Source organism: Prionailurus viverrinus, chromosome X (assembly GCF_022837055.1).
Source record: "Prionailurus viverrinus isolate Anna chromosome X, UM_Priviv_1.0, whole genome shotgun sequence".
Taxonomy (NCBI): domain Eukaryota; kingdom Metazoa; phylum Chordata; class Mammalia; order Carnivora; family Felidae; genus Prionailurus; species Prionailurus viverrinus.
In genome coordinates this window covers 2295661-2315191 of record NC_062579.1, presented here as the reverse complement: position 1 = coordinate 2315191, position 19531 = coordinate 2295661, and the positions used below count along the sequence as shown (strand labels likewise).

The 19531-nt window shown below is 40.1% G+C and overlaps 1 long non-coding RNA gene across 1 annotated transcript in view; it reads right to left on the bottom strand.

The window, feature by feature from the left end:
* LOC125157111 (uncharacterized) overlaps positions 1-17943 on the bottom strand; it is a 123284-nt gene extending 105341 nt beyond the window's left edge. The window contains exons 1-3 of the long non-coding RNA XR_007148859.1: positions 17835-17943; positions 15748-15865; positions 14762-14872 (exon numbers count right to left, since the gene is read on the bottom strand). This is a non-coding gene — a long non-coding RNA (uncharacterized LOC125157111). The remainder of the gene's footprint in view (positions 1-14761; positions 14873-15747; positions 15866-17834) is intronic.
* Positions 17944-19531: the final 1588 nt, after the last annotated feature.

The window sequence follows — 19531 nt, the reverse complement described above, 5'->3', positions numbered from 1 at the left end:
AGAGAGGGGAAGCTGGAGAGTTACATACAAGATTTGCACAATCTTGTGTTCTGCATAAAAACACTGAAGACACTACAGTGCTTATATTTTTAATGAATTCATAAATTTGGTTGCTAAGAATTATAGAAAGTAGAGAAAAACTGGTCTTTGTGCCCCACCATTCATCTGTGTGCCCTAAAACAAACAGTGTGCAGAGCCTAGTACACGTTAATTTGGGTATGTTTACACGCACAGAATAAACTATGTATGACTGCATTAAATATACATATTTTCTGTACTACTTGCTTTTTAAATTTGAAAGCATAGACAACTTTCTAGAAGCAATGAAGACATACCATCTTGTTACCAGTTCTTAGTATCACGTCATGCTAACAGGGATTTCTTTAACCAATGCTATCATGTCAGTGTTTTAGGAAGCTTATTATTGTAATTTTACAAAACAAATGTGAAAAGAATTTCTGTACCGTTATCATGTGTGAAAATAGCTGAGAAATAGTAATGGAATTGTGCACATTTATACTGAACACTCCTCCGACTTGCCCTCCATGAGCAGTGTCTCACTGTGCACTCCCAGTAATGGGGTACAGAATTCCAGCCTCCTCACCGTTCCCAACACTGTACATTACCTTTGCATACTGATTTTCTTCAGGCTGATGGATTAAATGATGTCTCCTCTGCTGATCTATTTTTTTTAAGTTTATTTATTTTTGAGGGAGAGAACACGTGAATTGGGGGAGGGGCAGAAAGAGAGAGAATCTGTCAGCACAGAGCCTACCGTGGGGCTCAAACTCATGGACTGTGAGATCATGACCTGAGTCGAAATCAAGAGTCAGATGCTTAACCAACTGAGCCATCCAGGCGCCCCTGTTCACATATTTTTAATTCTACTCTTTTTGTTATTGTTCTTTAAAGCATTTCTTCAATAAGTATTCTTTTTAAAAAAAATCTTTTAATTTTAAGTAATCTCTATACCCACAATCCTGAGATCAAGAGTAGCACGCTCTACAGACTGAGCCAGCCCGGTACTCTTTCCATAAGTTTTCTATATACAATCCATAATTCTAAAATTGTCTGCTGTATCCCTTGTTTCTTTATCTAGCGGGTTTAACTTTTTTCATGTAAAATCTTCTATATAATATGTGCCAGAATAAAATTCCCAATTTGATACTGATATTATCATCTACCTTGCATATTTCTTATGGTCATGTTATTGTAAGTGGTGGGGAAGGGTTGATTTTTATATATTTACTCTACCTGAAATATGATCATTTGAATTTATAGAATGATTAGAAAAAATTCCAAAGACCCTGATTAAAATATGGTTCTCAAAGTCTCAGACATACAGTTGTAGTGAGAGTAAGCTTTGCCTAACATCTTGTCTAGCCAATGGGTAATCATCAATTCATAATGCTAAACAAGTTCAGTAAGACACATTTGTTAAGTAATGAGAAAGAAGCAGCCAAACTATTTCTAGATCTACAGAACTACTACATAATCATCTTTTCCCACTGTCTAAAACTAATATTGCTGGCATTTAAGAAAAATAGGTATAGTTGAGGATAAATTTTTGAAAATAAATCTGGCCAAAAGATACATAAGCAATGAAATTAATACTTGAGTCTCAAACGCACGTTTTCATCAGTAATACCTAACCTACACATGACAGTTTGCCACGTGCTTTGACACTTTCTCAGCTTGCATCCCCTTAAAAGGCAACCGATGGAATGGGAGAAGATATTGCAAACGACATATCAGATAAAGGGTTAGTATCCACAATCTATAAAGAACCTAACAAACTCAACACCCAAAAAACAAGTAATCCAGTGAAGAAATGGGCAAAAGACATGAATAGACACTTCTCCAAGGAAGACATCCAGATGGCCAACTGACACATGAAAAAATGCTACACATCACTCATCATCAGGGAAATACAAATCAAAACCACAATGAGATACCACCTCACACCTGTTGGAATGGCTAACATTAACACGTCAGGCAACATCAGATGTTGGCGAGGATGTGGAGAAAGAGTATCTCTTTTACCTTGTTGTGGGAATGCAAACTGGTGCAGCCACTATGGAAAACAGTATGAAGGTTCCTCAAAAAATTAAACATAGAACTACCCTACATCCCAGCAATTGCACTATTAGGTATTTATCCAAGGGATACAGGTATGCTGTTTCGAAGGGACATATGCACCCCCATGTTTATAGCAGTACTATCAACAATAGCCAGGGGCGCCTGGGTGGCTCAGTCGGTTAAGCATCCAACTTCGGCTCAGGTCATGATCTCGCGGTCTGTGAGTTCAAGCCCCACGTTGGGCTCTGTGCTGACTGCTCAGAGCCTGGAGCCTGTTTCAGATTCTGTGTCTTCCTCTCTCTCTGACCCTCCCTCATTCATGCTCTGTCTCTCTCTGTCTCAAAAATAAACGCTGAAAAAAAATTAAAGGGGCGCCTGGGTGGCTCAGTCGGTTAAGCGTCCAACTTCAGCTCAGGTCACGATCTCACGGTCCGTGAGTTCGAGCCCCGCGTCGGGCTCTGGGCTGATGGCTCAGAGCCTGGAGCCTGCTTCCGATTCTGTGTCTCCCTCTCTCTGTCCCTCCCCCATTCATGCTCTGTCTCTCTCTGTCTCAAAAATAAATAAACGTTAAAAAAAAAACAATAGCCAAAGTATGGAAAGAAGCCAAATGTCCATCGATAGATGAATGGATAAAGAAGATGTGGTCTATATATACAATGGAGTATTTTCTGTCAATCAAAAAGAATGAAATCTTGCCATTTGCAACTATGTGGATGGAACTAGAGGGTATTATGCTAAGCGAAATTAGTCAGAGAAAGACAAATATCATATGACTTCACTCCTAAGAGGACTTTAAGACACAGAACATATGAACATAAGGGAAGGGAAGCAAACATAATATAAAAACATGGAGGGTAACAAAACATAAACTCTTAAATATGAAGAACAATGAGAGGGTTACTGGAGGGGTTATGGGAGGGGGGATGGGCTAAATGGGTAAGGGGCATTCAGGCATCTACTCCTGAAATCATTGTTGCACTATATGCTAATTAATTTGGATGTAAATTTGAAAAATTAAAAAAAAAATTTTTTTAAAAAGGAAAAGAAAAAAAGCTTATAAAAAAAACACTCAAGACTGGCTGCCAGCCTCTAATATTAACCAATAATAAATAGTTTATATGTCAAGGCGTTTTTTAATGTCATCAGAAATGATGGTCCTTCCCTTAGTTTTATCTGCTTTAGGGGAGGGACTTGTAAATATATTTTTCATGCAAAAGAGAGAAAATATATTTTTGCTGTGGTTACAGAAGCCATTGGTTATAACTCTGCGTATTATTTTCCCTGCATAGTATTACGTTAGTTTCCCCAGACATCTATTTGAACACAAAATAGAGGCATAAGAACATCCAGAGAACTTGGAGATTTATAAGAGCATGCAGCACAGTTTCAGGGTCTGGTGTGACTGATCTAAATTGAAGTGAGTTAAACAGGGGCAGGGGGAGAATCTGAAAGCCTTTCCATTTTTTCCCATTTATTTTAACTGAACAGAAGAGAACTCTAAGCAAATAAAATCAGGGCTGTGATTTAATGCACCACATTAGCTCCCTGCTTTGCTATATATACCATCACAGAGGAAAATAAGAAGACAAGTCAGCCTGGAGTTACGGGCGTTGGCTTTTAATCATTTGGCTTTTTCTGAATACACTACGGAATTTCCCTGAATAAACACTTTTGAGTGGAATCAGTCAGCCCTTGAAAAATATTGTCAACCATTACAAATCACAAAAACCTACATGCTTGTGCTACTGTGTTTCAACCCTTGTCCAATATAGCATTGTAACTTGTGTGCACAGATATGCACCTTCCCATGGTGCCTAAAATGCTATGTGATAGAAATGACCAGGGCCAAGTGAATCATTTTTTTTTTTCACCCAGGTCATTTCATTTACTGATGTGAGACCTTTTTCCACCTGTCCCAGAAAGGAGCTATTTCTTCCTGGCTGCAAATGTGTGAAAATGGACAGGTGGGTACTAAGAAATTTCATGGGAACCCAGAAAAATTGAAAAATCAGTGCTTAGAAAACCTGGGTCCTCAATGAAACATGTACTCGCTCAATCTGTCCCCACCATCCACACCTCAGCTTTTGGAAAGACCTGGTATATTTCTTCCAGATTGGAAGCCTTCTCAAAGTCAACTTCCTCTTGGTCCCAGGAAGACCCTACTCAGTCTTACATTGGTCCAACCTTCAAGTCAGATGCCAAGTTGCAGAGACATATTGTTTTCATACGATAGAAAGATTGTTACAATTCTTTTTTTTTTTTTAATTTTTTTTCAACATTTATTTATTTTTGGGACAGAGAGAGACAGAGCATGAACGGGGGAGGGGCAGAGAGAGAGGGAGACACAGAATCGGAAACAGGCTCCAGGCTCTGAGCCATCAGCCCAGAGCCTGACTCGGGGCTCGAACTCACAGACTGTGAGATCGTGACCTGGCTGAAGTCGGACGCTTAACTGACTGCGCCACCCAGGCGCCCCAGATTGTTACAATTCTTAAAGACTTTCTTCCCCCCAACCATGTGGTTATGTTTTTTTTAAGTAATCTCTTTAACCCCAATGTGGGGTCCCATGCTCCACCTACTGAGCCAGCCAGGCACCCCTCTGTTGTTAGGTTTTTATGGCAAGAATGTTAATATAGAACAGCATTCATTTGGGGAAAATAGATGCCAGTTTCCTTATTCCATAAGATAGTTAATGAAGGCTGAAGATGTGAATCATTCCTTTTCTTGATTAGAAAGGGGGAAAGAACTGGTTTGAAGGGGGTACATATTATTTTATTTTCCAGGCACCTGAGCCCATTGATCTCAACACACTGGGAGAAACAGAGTAGCAGATGCTAGCATACTGAGGTTGATTCTCTCACCAGGAGGGAGCCATCTCTTATAGTTAGACAGCATGTGATGTTACTCATCTGGACTCAAGTTAAAACACTTTTTCCAAAGTTTGTTATTTTGCTCATACACATTTTTAAGATTTTATTTTTAAGTAATCTCTAGACCCAACAAGGGGCGTGAATTTACAGCCCCAAGATCAAGAGCTGCATGCTTTTCTGACTGCACCAGCCATGTGCCACTTGCATAATCTTTTTCTAAAGGTATAATTTATTGTCAAGTTAGCTAACATGCAGTGTATACAGTCTGCTCTTGGCTTCAAAAATAGATTCCTTTAATTTATCACTTACATACAACACCTAGTGCTCATCCCAACAAGTGCCCTCCTCAGTGCTCGTCATCCATTTTCCCCGCTCCTCCACCTCCATCAACCGTCAGTTTGTTCTCTGTATTTAAGACTCTCTTGCCTCCCTTTCTATTTATAACTTTTTTTTTCTTTACTTTCCCTCATGGTCTTCTGTTAAGTTTCTCAATTTCCACATATGAGTGAAAAACATATGATATCTGTCTTTCTCTGACTGACTTATTTCAGTTAGCATAATACCTTTTAGTCCCATCCACATTGTTGCAAATGCAAGATTTCATTCTTTTTCATTGCTGAGTAATATTCCATTGCATACATATACCACATCTTCTCTATCCATTCATCAGTTGATGGACATTTGGGCTCTTTCCATAATTTGGCCATTGTTGATAGTGCTGCTATCATTGGGGTGCATGTGCCCCTTTGAATCATTGTTTTTGTATCCTTTGGATAACTACCTATTCATGCAGTTGCTGAGTCATAGGGTACTTCTATTTTTAATTTTTTTGAGGAACCTCCATACTGTTTTCCAGAGTGGCTGCACCAGTTTGCATTCCCACCAGCAATGCAAAAGAGATCCTCTGCATCCTTGCCAACATCTGTTGTTGCCTGAGTTGTTAATTTTAGCCACTCTGGTTTAAGGTGGTATCTCAATGTGACTTTGATTTGTATTTCCCTAATGATGAGTGACATTGGGCATCTTTGATGTGTCTTTTGGCCATTTGGATGTCTTCTTTGTAAAAGTGTCTATTCATATCTTTTGCCCATTTCTTCACTGGATTGTTTGTTTTTTGGGTGTTGAGCTTGGTAACTTCTTTATAGATTTTGGATACTAACTCTTTATCTGATATGTCATTTGCAAATATATTCTCCCATTCCATTGGTTGCCTTTTAGTTTTGCTGATTGTTTCCTTTGCTGTGCAGAAGATTTTTATCTTGATGAGGTCCCAGTAGTTCATTTTTGCTTTTTTTTCCCTTGCCTTTGGAGATGTGTCAAGTAAGAAGAGTTGCTGTGGCTGAGGTCAAAGAGGTTGTTGCCTGTTTCTTCTTCTAGGATTTTGATGGTTTCCTGTCTCACATTTAGGTCCATTTTGAATTTATTTTTGTGTACGGTCTAAGAAAGTGGTCCAGTTTCATTCTTCTGCATGTTGGTGTCCGCTTCTCCCAGCACCATTTGCTGAGAGATTGTCTTTTTTCCACTAGATACTCTTTCCTGCTTTGTTGAAGATGAGTTGGCCATACATTTGTGGGTCCAGTTCTGGGTTCTCTATTCTATTCCATTGATCTATGTGTCTGTTCTTATGCCAATACCATACTGCCTTGAATGATTACAGCTTTGTAGCACAGGCTAAAGTCCAGGAACGCGATGCCTCTCGCTTTGGTTTTCTTCTTCAATATTACTTTGACTATTTGGGGTCTTTGTGGTTCCATACAAATATTAGGATTGTTTGTTCCAGCTCTGAGAAGATGCTGGTGCTATTTTGATCGGGATTGCATTTAATATGTAGATTGCTTTGGGTAGTATCGACATTTTAACACTATTTGTTCTCCCAATCCGTGAGTATGGAATGTTTTCCCATTTCTTTGTGTCTTCTTCCATTTCTTTCCTAAGCTTTCTATAGTTTCAGTGTACAGATCTTTTACCTCTTTGGTTAGGTTTATTCCTAAGCATTTTATGGTTCTTGGTACAACTGTAAATGGGATCAATTCCTTGATATCTCTTTCTGTTGCTACATTATTGGTATGTAGAAATGCAACCAGCTTCTGTATGTTGATTTAAATGCTGCAACTGTGCCAAATTCAGTTATCAACTCTAGCAGTTTTTTGGTGAAGTCTTTCAGGTTTTCCATGTAGAGTATCATGTCATCTGCAAAAAGGGAAAGCTTGACTTCTTTTTTGCCAATATGGATGCCTTTTGTTTCATTTTGTTGTCTGAGTGCTGAGGCTAGGACTTCCAACACTATGTTAAACAGTGGTGAGAGTGGACATCCCTGTCATGTTTCCTGATCTCAGAGGGAAAGCTCTCAGTTTTTCCCCATTGAGATGATATTAGCTGTGCTCACACAAATCTTGCCTCCCCAAAGATACTTATAGAATAGATGACATTCTTATTCATATACTTTCACTTGAACTGTGCATATTATTACTTATTTTTCTTGTTCTGAAAGTAATAGATAGGCATATAAAGGTAAGTTTTAAAAACTCTAAACTAAATACCTACTCATAGTCCCCCATAAGTCTTCCTCCCAGTTATAGCCACAAAATATATTGTAAATATACATCTGCAATATTGGATCTCATGATACATTCTCCTAAATATATATTATTCACATCTTTCCACAACATTTTTTATTTCCATAGCATTACCCCAAAGGTCAGAGTGCTACTCCATCAGATGAATGTAAAATAAGCTATTGAATAATATTCTATTGTGAACAATTATTATTGTGAACTATATTGTGAACTATATTGTGAACTATATTGTGAACAATTATCTATCTATTCTATTGTGAACAATCATTGTTTTGCTCTGTAAAAATAGACATCTGTATTTGTATGTCTTTCACATTTTATCTATTCTTACCTTCTAGATAGCTGTATCTTTGGGCATTTTTGCAAATATTTTTATAACTAGCTTATTTGAAACAAATCACACAATCAAGAATCACATACACTTCAAAAGTGAACATGTACTGAATATAATAGAAATTTGAGTTTATTCATAAGTTTAACCCACCGAGATTATATGAAGGTTTCCATTTTTCAGCCTTTCTTTAAAAAGTGAAACTATGTTATTACCACTTTGTTAATTTTTTTGCCAAAATAATAGGAAAAAAGTAAAATCTTGCAAAATTATTTTATGGCAGAGGGACATTAATGAGTTTGGGTTTTTTTTAATGTTTATTAATTAATTTCCTTCTCTTTCTCTGGAAATTGCCTATTTGCAAATTTGCTCATTTTTGTTTTGCTGATTGTGAAAGATATTGTAAGGGCTAATTAACAGATACCAACTTTTTGCTTATTGATATATGACCATTTGTTTCCAGATAATTGTGTAATTTGAATTTTTAGGTAGTTTGCTTTGTTTATAGAATAAATAAAATACAAGTTTTTTCTTCATACTTTCATTTTTAACTGCCATGTCTGGAAATGCCTTCCTTGGCAGAACATTACAAAAGAGTCACCCATGTTTTCTTTTTGTCCTGTGATAGTTTTGTTTACTACGTGTAATTAAAAAAAACTATAGTTCACTTTTTTGTGTGTATGGAGTGAGATAGGAAACCAGTTTTCATAAGAGTAATCCATCATTTCATGACAGATTTGGAATACTATTTTAATGAGATAGTCTTTCTGTTTATCTGTTACTATATACTTGTTTCTGTGATTTGTCTATTCTAGCACGTGTTTATTATTACTTCAATTTTATGGTCCTATATGTCCCAATGCCCCACAATTTCCATTTTTAGGATGTTTCTGGCTCTTCTTTCACTCCAGATGATTTTTAAAAGTTAACAAAAGGAATTTGGCTGGGGTTGTTTTGAATTTTTACAAATTAATTTAGGGAAAACTATCATTTCTACAATATTGAGCTGTCTCAGTGACAATTTATGCCTTGTTTCTGAAGCACTTCAATTTTCTTTAGCTTTATGGCTTTCTTCATATTTTTCATTCATAACACTTGCTAAGTTTACTCCTGGGAGTGTAATTATTTTGTTTGCTACTGTGAACACAATATTTCATACGTGCCATTTTCTGAGTGTCATTTGGGGATAGAAACATTTTCTTACAAGTATCTTTCATAAGTGAATTCTTGGTTTTTTTTTTTCCTAATCCTTGTCAAACTCTTCAAAAAGTTTTTTAGTTCCCAGCCCTTTCATGGCATTGTGTAAACACTGGGGATAACAGAACACTTTATTTTCATTGTGCTTGGAAAGTCTACTGTTGTCTTGCTGCCTGGCATGAGATTTGCCTTGTGTTCTCTCTCAGATTAAGAAAGTAGTAAGCTCTTCTGACTTAACTAAGGAATTTTGTTGAATGCTAACCTTTTTTAGATGTCTGCTTTTGTGCAGTAGCAAGAGAATCTTATTATTTTGACTTTCTCGTTAGGACCAATCTCATCATGTTTACTACTGTTAACCCACACTGATTCTCAGATTTCTGGAATGTAACGCTATTTTAATAAGCTCTTTCTAAAAACGTATGGACTCCTGCATTCATTCATTCAACCTATAATTGACCGTATGCTCCATACCAATATATGTAATATAATTCCAAAGCATGAAATGACTAAACAAAGTAATACAAGGGCACACATAGTAAGTAACTTTGGAATGGGGTGGTGGGTGACTACTGTAGATATGGTACCCAAGGCCCCATCTCTCTGAGGAGCTGATGATTTCTGTGAATGAATGATGAGAAGGATCCCACTTTGAGTTAGTTTGAGCACTGTGAGTTACGAATGGGTTTGGCCTCGTCAGTGACCAAAAGGAACGTGAGTGTGGGTGGTAGGTTACTGACCAGTGTGTATTTATGATCAAACTAATGAATCTTTGCAAGGCTCCTAAAACATCACACCTGAATTTAGATTTTGTTGTTTTATATTCTTACTAAAAACAGTTCTTTATGCAGACGTCACAGAACCTGTAACTGCATCTGCTGATAGAGAAGAGTGATAAAGATAAGGTCTGATTAGCTGTTGGCCAGATGACACTGGGGTGTCAAAACTTTCCTTAAAGGATTATGGAAGTTTGATAAAGAGGGGAGTGGCTTGACTAATATATATTATATATAACAAGTTTCCAATCTGTATCCAGGATCCAAGTTTCCCATCTCCTTTCTATTGTTCAGCCTCAGCAGACCTACAGTAACTGGATGGTGGTGATGGTTCATGTCACCTCTCAGCAGGCGGAAGTCAAACGAGAGGTGGGCCAGACGTCTTCCCCTGCTATGTTTGTACGTGACGGAGACTTACGCTGGGGCCTGACCACGCCCTTCCTTTCCCAGGTGTGGGTATTCTGTGCGTGTTCCCATGACATCACCCCATACTACCAGCAGCATAACCTACACATACACATACCTGCACACACATATACATGTATACGTGTATGTTATATAGACAGCACTTCAGCACCATGCTCGGGGGTCATTTTAAGCTATGGAATCACCAACCAAAAGCACAAAAATGAGTAAATCGTTAGAACACATAAAGAACACCTGTTTAGAGGACAAGCGTTAAAAGAGGAAGGGCAAAGCAGTGACTTGTTCAGACTTAGCTAGGAACGTGGGTGTCTATGGACTAGAGAGTTTTACTGCTCTGCACATTCATGGATGACTACAGCAGAATCACGAGTATTGACTTGGGGGTTCTGAATAGATTTTAGTCAGTCAGCAAACATGCACGTATGAGGAGAAACTCTGTATGTTCTGCAATATACCGTGAGCCTTCTGAGAGCAGGATGCAGACAATGCACACCCTTCCTTATTCCAACGAAAACAGCACCATGCCTTATCCTGGCCAATCCACAGACTAAACTATTTTCAAACATTCATAAGTTAGAGTTTTTTTTTTTTTAACTTTGAAACCTATACAGACAAAAGTGATAAAAGTGGGTTTTCTCTGCTTGGTTTCTGTCCTCCTTGCCTTCTGGGAGGGTAACATAAATTGTACAAGACGTTATGGGGCAAGCCAGCACCAGCAACACTAGAAATCATGCCTTTCTGATTCTAGACTCTTGGCTCCGTGCATTTTTCTTTACCCACAGCTGACTCACTCCCCAGGGGCTCTTGCAGTAAAAGACAATGCTATTTCCTCCCCCAGAAAGTGAGTGATAAAACCACACGTACAATTCCCAGCTAGGTGCCATTCCTGAGCTATCTGGATTGCGAACATGTCTAACAGAACGGCTGGTACCAAAATGAATATTTCACCACAAACTATAAATTGTACAGTCAGCATTTCAAATGCCCCTGCTCTCATCAGGAATGATTGGGTAAAAAGGCCTCCTGGAAGTAATTAATCTCTGCTCTATGTGGAGCCCTGTTAGGGAGACCTGAGCCCCGAGATCAGTTAAGATGCATGATTTAAAGGGAGCCGCACAAAAAGTCTGCCACAAACATAACCATCTATGTAGGAGGTCTCCTGGAGCGTTTTCAACACATTTCTGTGTTACAACTCACCCTGTGTGAAGTTTTAGAAGGACTGCACTTAAACACTTGAGGTTTGACAATGTAAAATGAAGCAAACTTAGACCTCAATCTGTGTCAACACCAACTCAATGAAGTTTTCAACATCCTTCATGCCCGGGTCTGGCAGAGGGTCCGGGTGATGCAGCCACAGCTCACATGTCTGCCAGTCCTGCGTCTCCCTGCCCGTGAGGGCCGTGCTGGAAAGGGTTCCCGCAGATCCCAGGCCTCCAGGAACGGCCTGTGGCCACACAACCCTTTCCAGATCTAATGTTCCAGGAAATGTGCTGCCATAAACAACGTGACTCCAGGAGAGCTGGTCACTGATTTCATTCTGCCATCCCCTATAAACCCATGTGAGGAAGCATCTGGGCTTTCCCGGCTTGAAAACTCTAGGTATTATTGGGTATTACTGGGTATTAATGATATGTTCCTATGGGAACTCTCCTGAATGAAGGAATCGATGGGGCAAGGACGCGAGAGCTAGATGGTCCAGGGAATGGAGGGAGGCAGGGCTGTTCTCCACCCCATGACTGATGCGTTCAGAGCGGATTGCCCATTTTGAGCAGGGAGGCTGACAGGCATCTGAGTCCTGGAAGGGGAGCCAGCTGGATGCATCCCCGCAGACCCTCAGGGCACCCTGAGCAAGACCCATTCCAAATCCCAACTGCGGGCAGTGCTGGGGTGCTAATACACCAGCAGCCATAACCAGGACCGGGCCAGGCATCAGGTGGTTGGACCAGGACCGGGTCAGGCATCAGCCGTGATGGAGCTGGAGGGGATGCGAAGCTGGTCAGGACGCAGGACACATTAGTCCACTGTGCCTCTGGCTCGGTCTCTCACTGGACTTGCCTTTATTTCTGATTCAGGGAACACAAACTGGCCTTCTGGAACAGTCCTCTAGACGGACACTTGCTCTAGGACTCAAAACAAACACTATCTGATCTAGAAGAATTCTGGCACCCACACAACAACCAAAGTCTACCATGTTTCTGACTATAGAGCATTTGGACAAAGACGCAATCTCGCTAAGAACAAATACTAATGAGATGTCTGCCTTCCTGGTTTTGCCCACGCCATATGCGGGACCATTTTGGAGTTCGTTGGCAATACAAGTCTAGCTGAGCACAAAGTCATTACAGATACTGAAAATGTGAGGCCAGAACCGAGGATATTAGGACCTTGCTTATCCTTCATTCTCTGGTCTTAGACAAGTCCTTGTGGCTGAAAAGCACGTAAGAGACTAACATGCCAATTTTTTGTTTGTTTTTCACTTTTCAAATTCCAATAAGCTTACCATTTCTCTGGCTACCTGGATCAAAAACAGGTTTTAAATTTTGTTTTTAGGAATTCCAATTTGTGTAATTCCAATTTGTTTTTAAAGTAGACCTAAAACTTCTCCCCTGAAGAACGCTAGCCATCGAAGATTTCAACCAATGCCAAAGTCTCTAGTGGTGAGTGCTGTATGGAAATCAATTTGATTATAAATTTCATATTAATAAATAAATAAATAAAATAAATAAATAAATAAATAAAATAAATGCTCTATCTCATGAATGATAGGTTAACTAAAAGATTTTTTTATCCTGTTTTGTTCTGCTTTCTGTAAGTCTCAAAGCTTAGCCTCTTGCTGATTTTGCCACAAAAGCATATTTTGCTAATAAATCTCTAGATAAATCTGTCTTTGTTCTTGTCAGGGAGAAAAACAGCCGTGACACATTTTTCAGTATTCTAAAATGTGTTCTCAGAGGTCAAAGTCATAGTGAGTTGTGATTGCCCCTGCATGGTACACGTTTTCGGGTGCTATTTTAATAGGATAGAGTTAAATAACATAAAATGAGAGCTATTTTTTCTGGTTAATTGACTTCGATTACAGAATAATCTACTTCAATCAAATGATGAACACATGTATGTAAGTTACATCTACACAGAAGAGAACCAAATGAAAACTCCCCAAACCTAAGTCAAAGATACTACAATTTAATAAACCACTTTAAGGTTTTTTTCTTTTTTTTTTAACTGTTTATTTATTTTTGAGGCAGAGTGTGAGCCAGGGACAGGCAGAAAAAGGGACAGAGAGAGAATCCCAAGCAGGCTCTGCACTGTCAGCACAGAGCCCAGTGCGGGGCTCGAGCTCACAAACCATGAGATCATGACCTGAGCCAAAATCAAGAGTCAAACGCTTAACCAACTGAGCCACTCAGGCGCCCCTAAAGTTTTCTCTTAAGACAATGAACAGAGAAAGTGTGATGTGATGGGCACTGAGATCTTAGTCCTCGGGTGATGCCCACCATGTAGCAGAGAACCACAGAGCTGCAATTCCCCCAAGAGGGTTTCAGGAACTGGCTTGGGTGACTTTGTCCTGACATAGAAAATTTCCCTCAACTCCTTCTGATCTCAGTTCAATGTTACTTCCATTAAAAATGTTGCACTGATTCCCAAATGCATGCCACATGAGTTATTCCATCTTGCCAGGTAATAGATACACAATTTACATTTTAAAAATCATTTCCTTAACCTCGGTCTTCACCAAGAGGCTACACATTCCACGAGGCAGAAAATAGGCTGTTTGGGTGTTTGGTTTTGCTCACTCTTTTATCCCCAACGCTTAATCCAATCCTTGGTACATAGTAGTTGCTTAGCAAATACACATTACAAAATAAGTGAAAAGTGAATTAATGAATACTCACTGTTTAAAACAGCTGTTTCGTTTTCATGCTGAGGAAAAATATAAACAACATTTTCCCAATCGACTGCACATGTTTTTTAAATCCCTTTCTGTATGACTACCTATGTACCTGTTACTTTGAAGAGCAAATAATCCTCAACATTTAGCTTCTCACGAATGGGTGTTCATACAACTTTCTTTTGATGAACATCTTCCTGTGTGACTTATAATGTGAAATACCAAAAGGGAGGGAGAAAATGCCTTTTGTCTCAGACTGCTGATTCTGTCCTGGCTTTGAAAGTCTACTGGACTGTACCTTGTGGGATGATTAACATCACTCGGACTGAGTCTCACCTCCCCAGTGTGTAATACTGTGTTTCTACTGACCCTCCGTGCTGCCCGTCTCACAGCCTGTCTACACCTATCACGATGGTAACACGAGAACATATGGGAACATGTTTTCTACACTCTGTATATAACCATTGTGGCCCCTGGTCCACTCTTCATTCATATTTTGAGATCCTAAGCTCTAGTGTTAGAGCCGGGGTCCTCTGGGAGGTGGTTAGGTCACGAGGGTGACACCCTCATCAGTGGGATTAGTGCCTTTCTCAAAGAGTCCCCAGAGATCTCCCTCATACCTTCCTCCGTGAGGGCGCAGTGAGAAGACAGACGTCCTTGAACCAGGAAGCGGGTCTTCACCCAGTACTGAATGTACTGGGCCCGTGATCTGGGACGTCCAGCCTCCAGAACTGTGAGAAATAAATGTGTGCTATTTAGGACCCCTCCCCCAGTCTGTGGGATTCTGTAGTAGCTGCCCGGACAGACTAACACAGGGACAGACTACCATCATTCAGATTAGCCCATGCAGAGATATATGCAGAGTACAAGGGGTAATGTCCTAAAATGCAGAGTATTGTGGGGCTTAGGGAGCAAATGAAAACACTGATGGAAGATTATTCATTCCTATCTCAGTTGTTAGTCAAACTATTCTATCTAAAAAAGTTTCTTCTCACTGACAACATTCTCTGATTTTAAGGCGAGATGACTATACCTATATCTATCTATCTATCTATCTACCTACCTACCTACCTACCTACCTACCTATCTACCTATCTATATAAAACAAATCACCAAGGCAATTCTTTACAACTATCTTCCTGAACAATAATTTAAAATGTCAAGTAGTAATGTCAAGCCCCAGTCTTTCAAAGAACTGGAAAATCAGTTCTCCATGGTCAACGGCCACTTCAGCCCTTCTAGGGACTGACTTGATTCAAGTCTTTGAAGCTTGCATTTACTTTTTTGGATATTCACGTTGAAAGGTCAGAATTTTCACGATTACTGCTAGAAAGCTTCTTTCTCTGGGTTTATACAAAGTCCCGACACTGGCTTGCAGTCACGAGAACCTGGCTTGTATTAATCTTCCTTCTTTTTATTCCTCGTTAACTCGTATTCAAAGAGAGGATAGGACAGGCTCGCCCACACTCTCTAAAACGTTTCATTGTGTTCAACGCAAGGGACGCGGCTCAGAATCTGAGAATTAAGGCTGCAGTAAGAAATTTAGAATTACAGACAATGTGACCTTTGCAGATGTGCTGATGGCAGTTACAAACGTGGGCCTTACCGATCTTTCAGCACGGTGGTGGACACACAAACACAGCTGGCTTTTAACAATCACTGGCTTGCCTTCTGATAATCACCGTTCTTCCTTTCGTCTATTTTGCTGGTCACCAGAAATAAAACTGTACATATAGATGAGATCATATATCACCATTCTATCATATCTTGATTATAAGTAATCATATATTATACAAACATATACTATGTAATACGTAATGCCTATATAAAGAAAACCATATATATTTGTCTACATACTCTACTTATATATTTGGTGTCTAATATTATTTAAAGAAGAAGACAAACGCTGCCCAAATCTTGTTTTTTGTACACTTGGCTCTTGACTGTAATATTTTATTTCATTGAAGTTTGTTTATTTTTTTAGTAATCTCTACATCCAGCTTGGGGCTCAAACTCACAACCCTGAGATCAAGAGTTGCACGCTCTACTGACTGAGCCAGCCAGGCGCCCCTTGACTGTAATATTTTCCAGTAACAAACAAAAACCACATTCAGATGAAATCACGGCATCCAGGATCCCACGGAATCCTCTGACACTTGCGGGCAATTCATTTGGCCAAGTCTAATACAGAAATCTTTCCGTGGGTCAAACATGTAAGTGTTTAGTGTTTGTTTTATTAGTAACTAAAACAATTTGGGGCATTTGGCACAAGCCTGCCAAGTAATATATTGTCTATCATGAATATTTACTCAAGCCCACAGCTAACCTTCCATCAATCGTCTTTTGAGGTGGCAAAATATGCAAGATAAGGTAATGCTTGTGAACCTGTGTTTACTTTGCGTGATAGTACCGCTTACATCTAAATGCTGGAAAAAAGATATTTTTACACGGAATAATTAAAATAACGTTTTAGTATTTAGTAGGTTTTAGTATTATAGCAGAGTCAAATGCTTGCCATGTTGGATTTGCTAAGGTCACATGCTGTTCTCAAATATTCTCTGAGAAGAGAAAAATTCCGCGTATTTCCTGAAACCATGGGGCTTAGAAGGGGAGTTGTTATTATCTGATAAGAATGAATGCTCTATATACCAAACCAGATAAGCTTTCGGGTTTTTCAGTGTTCGCAAATAAATCACGGGGGTGCCTGGGTGGCTTAACCAGTTAAATGTCCGATTTTGGCTCAGGTCATGGTCTCGCGGTTTGTGGGTTTGAGCCCCGCTTCGGGTTCTGTGCTGACAGCTGGGAGCCTGGAGCCTGTTTCAGATTCTGTGTCTCCCTGTCTCTCTGCCCCTGCCATACACTCTTTCTCTCTCTCAAAAATAAATACTTAAAAAATTAAAAAAAAACAAATAAAACATGAATCTATAAACCTAGAGCAAAATTAATCTCATTCAATCCTTTCAATTTTCAGGATCTGAGACCCCTGGAATTTAACTGAGTCAGAATCTATAAATCAAATCCCCAGCAAATGGATGTAAAAGGGAACACATAGAAGCTTCCAGATCACCTTAGCCATGTTGCTACTGTATAATATATATTATATAATGTGAAATTGTATATAATGATTACATATATATGTGAGCTATATTGTATGTTATATATATGTTAGTGATAATACACACACATTATATTTATTAGCTGTGCCTCTGAAATGTTTCCAAGCTGCATTTCCATCTGCAAAGCCCTCAAGTTCATTCTCTTCAAACCCTCCTTTGCTGTACTTGAAGCTTTTGCAGGAATCCCAGGAACTTAAACCATGTGGCAAATCCCAATTACATGCGAGTATGTGAAGCATGTAAAGAGCATAACTTGAAGAAGATAAATATTAGCCCCACTTGACCATGATGTCAAATAAAGTAGACACGGCCCGAACTCCTAGCAGGCCTGTGGGAGTGGAAGACGGCCCACAGATTCCTTCACTGGCTGGAACCACAGCATTCCTGACTTCCCTCCCAGTCTAGCTGGAGGAAGGGTGACCAAGCTCCGGGGGAGGACTAGATCCAGAGTCAGTGTTACCATGAGCAGTTCCTGAGAACTGAGACATCCAATCTCCATTTAGATGACTGGTCAAGTCTACGTCAAGCTGTGCCCCAGTGACACACGGTTGCTCACAAATGAGTAACAGGGACCTACCCATCCATGCATTGACATGTTGGTTGTGAAGTGAATACACGTGTGGAAAGTCTCACGTTTTCTTGGTCTGCTTGAATAAGGGGCTCCTTGCAAGCACACTGCAAAACCTAAGTAAGAAAGACAAAATGAATGCACATGAGTACAGGGTAGGACAAGGTCTATCTGTGAACCGTAGAGAATAAACCATAGCCCTTGTCCTTCAGGGGCCTGCATAGAAGCAAGAATCATGGACCTCGGGTGACCAGATAGGCTTTACATAACAAGCTGGAAATGACCCAAGAACAGACAGATTTTAGTCATGTATGGGGCTTGGGGGCGTGCGGCAAGAAACATACAGTGTGTAAGCCTCACTTCTCTGTACTTTGGAGACCTGAAGATCTTCATTCATCAGAATAGCAACTGGAAGCCAGTTCACTGTCAAGAACAGCCAATGTCAACTCCAGGAACACCTTTGGAATATCCCTCTGTGCCCAGGACTCAATTTACCATGAAGCAAAAAAGAGATAGGAATCCCCCCCCTCCCCCCACTCAACTGCTGGGATGATTAACATCACTCAGACCAGGGTTCAGTGGACTCAACTGAGTCAAACATCTCTTCTCTCGCTTCTAATTTCTGTCCCTGGGTCTGCATCTCTCAGGGCCAGTTGGGAACAGGAAACCCCTTTTTCTCCAGAAGAAATGCCTCCCATGACACAGTGCAGTGGGGCTCCTTTGCTTCTGGCCCCCACAGATTGATTTCATCATACCATAGCTTCCTCATCTACTTATTCACATCTATTCATTCACTCAATGAGTGAGTATCTACCAAATAGTTGAGTGAAATGCTCATTTCCAAAAACGGATTCTGTAAGTACAATGCTAAACAACACAGGTGGGGCTCCTGTCCTTAGGGATTTAGGCGTGCCATCTGAAGGCTTTCCAAAGTGCAAAGGTATGGGTTACTCAGACATAAACCACTACGTATGGTGCAGCCCACATCTTTATGCTCCTACACAACTTTCTCAAGTGTTCACGTTTGGGAATAACTGTTCACACTGGAACACACACGGCTGGACTGACAGCATTAAATACTTGATAACTGAACATCTGTAATCACCATGTATTTTATATTCAGATTGAGAAGAGGAACATCCTCCTGAAAAAAAACATTCCACATTCCAGAGCTGTGACTCAACAATTTACTGTGTCAGACTGAATCTTACCTTTTGAGCTTCTCTGCCTCCAGAGAAGGGGTTAGCCTGGAAATATTCATAGAGCAGCTTTGTAAAGAGGGTGGGGTTGTCAAATGAGGGCATAGCTGGGAAGTGCTCTTATGGCCTGAAATGAGACTGGCATCATCATGGTATGGGGGTGACCTGGCATTCAAAGAGGAGGCTCTTTGTCTGTGTGGTAGGGAATCCATGGGCCAGGGTGTGGTCTGGATCATGCGAGTACTTGGAAGCAGATGATCATGCTCCAGAGACTTGACGAGGCTGATTAACAGCCCCCTCATGGGGAGAAGCCCTAGGAGGTGAGACAGGACACCAGGTTCGACTGACCTGTGTGAGTCTTGAAAGTCAGACCATCTCTTTCTACTTCTCACTTCACCCCCCAGTGTTCTGGAAAGTGTTGCATCTCAAAAAGGAAGTGTGTGAATTTCTTCTTCTGGAGACGCAGAGGAGGCATTAGAGACAATTCGGAAGGCATCAAAGCATCCC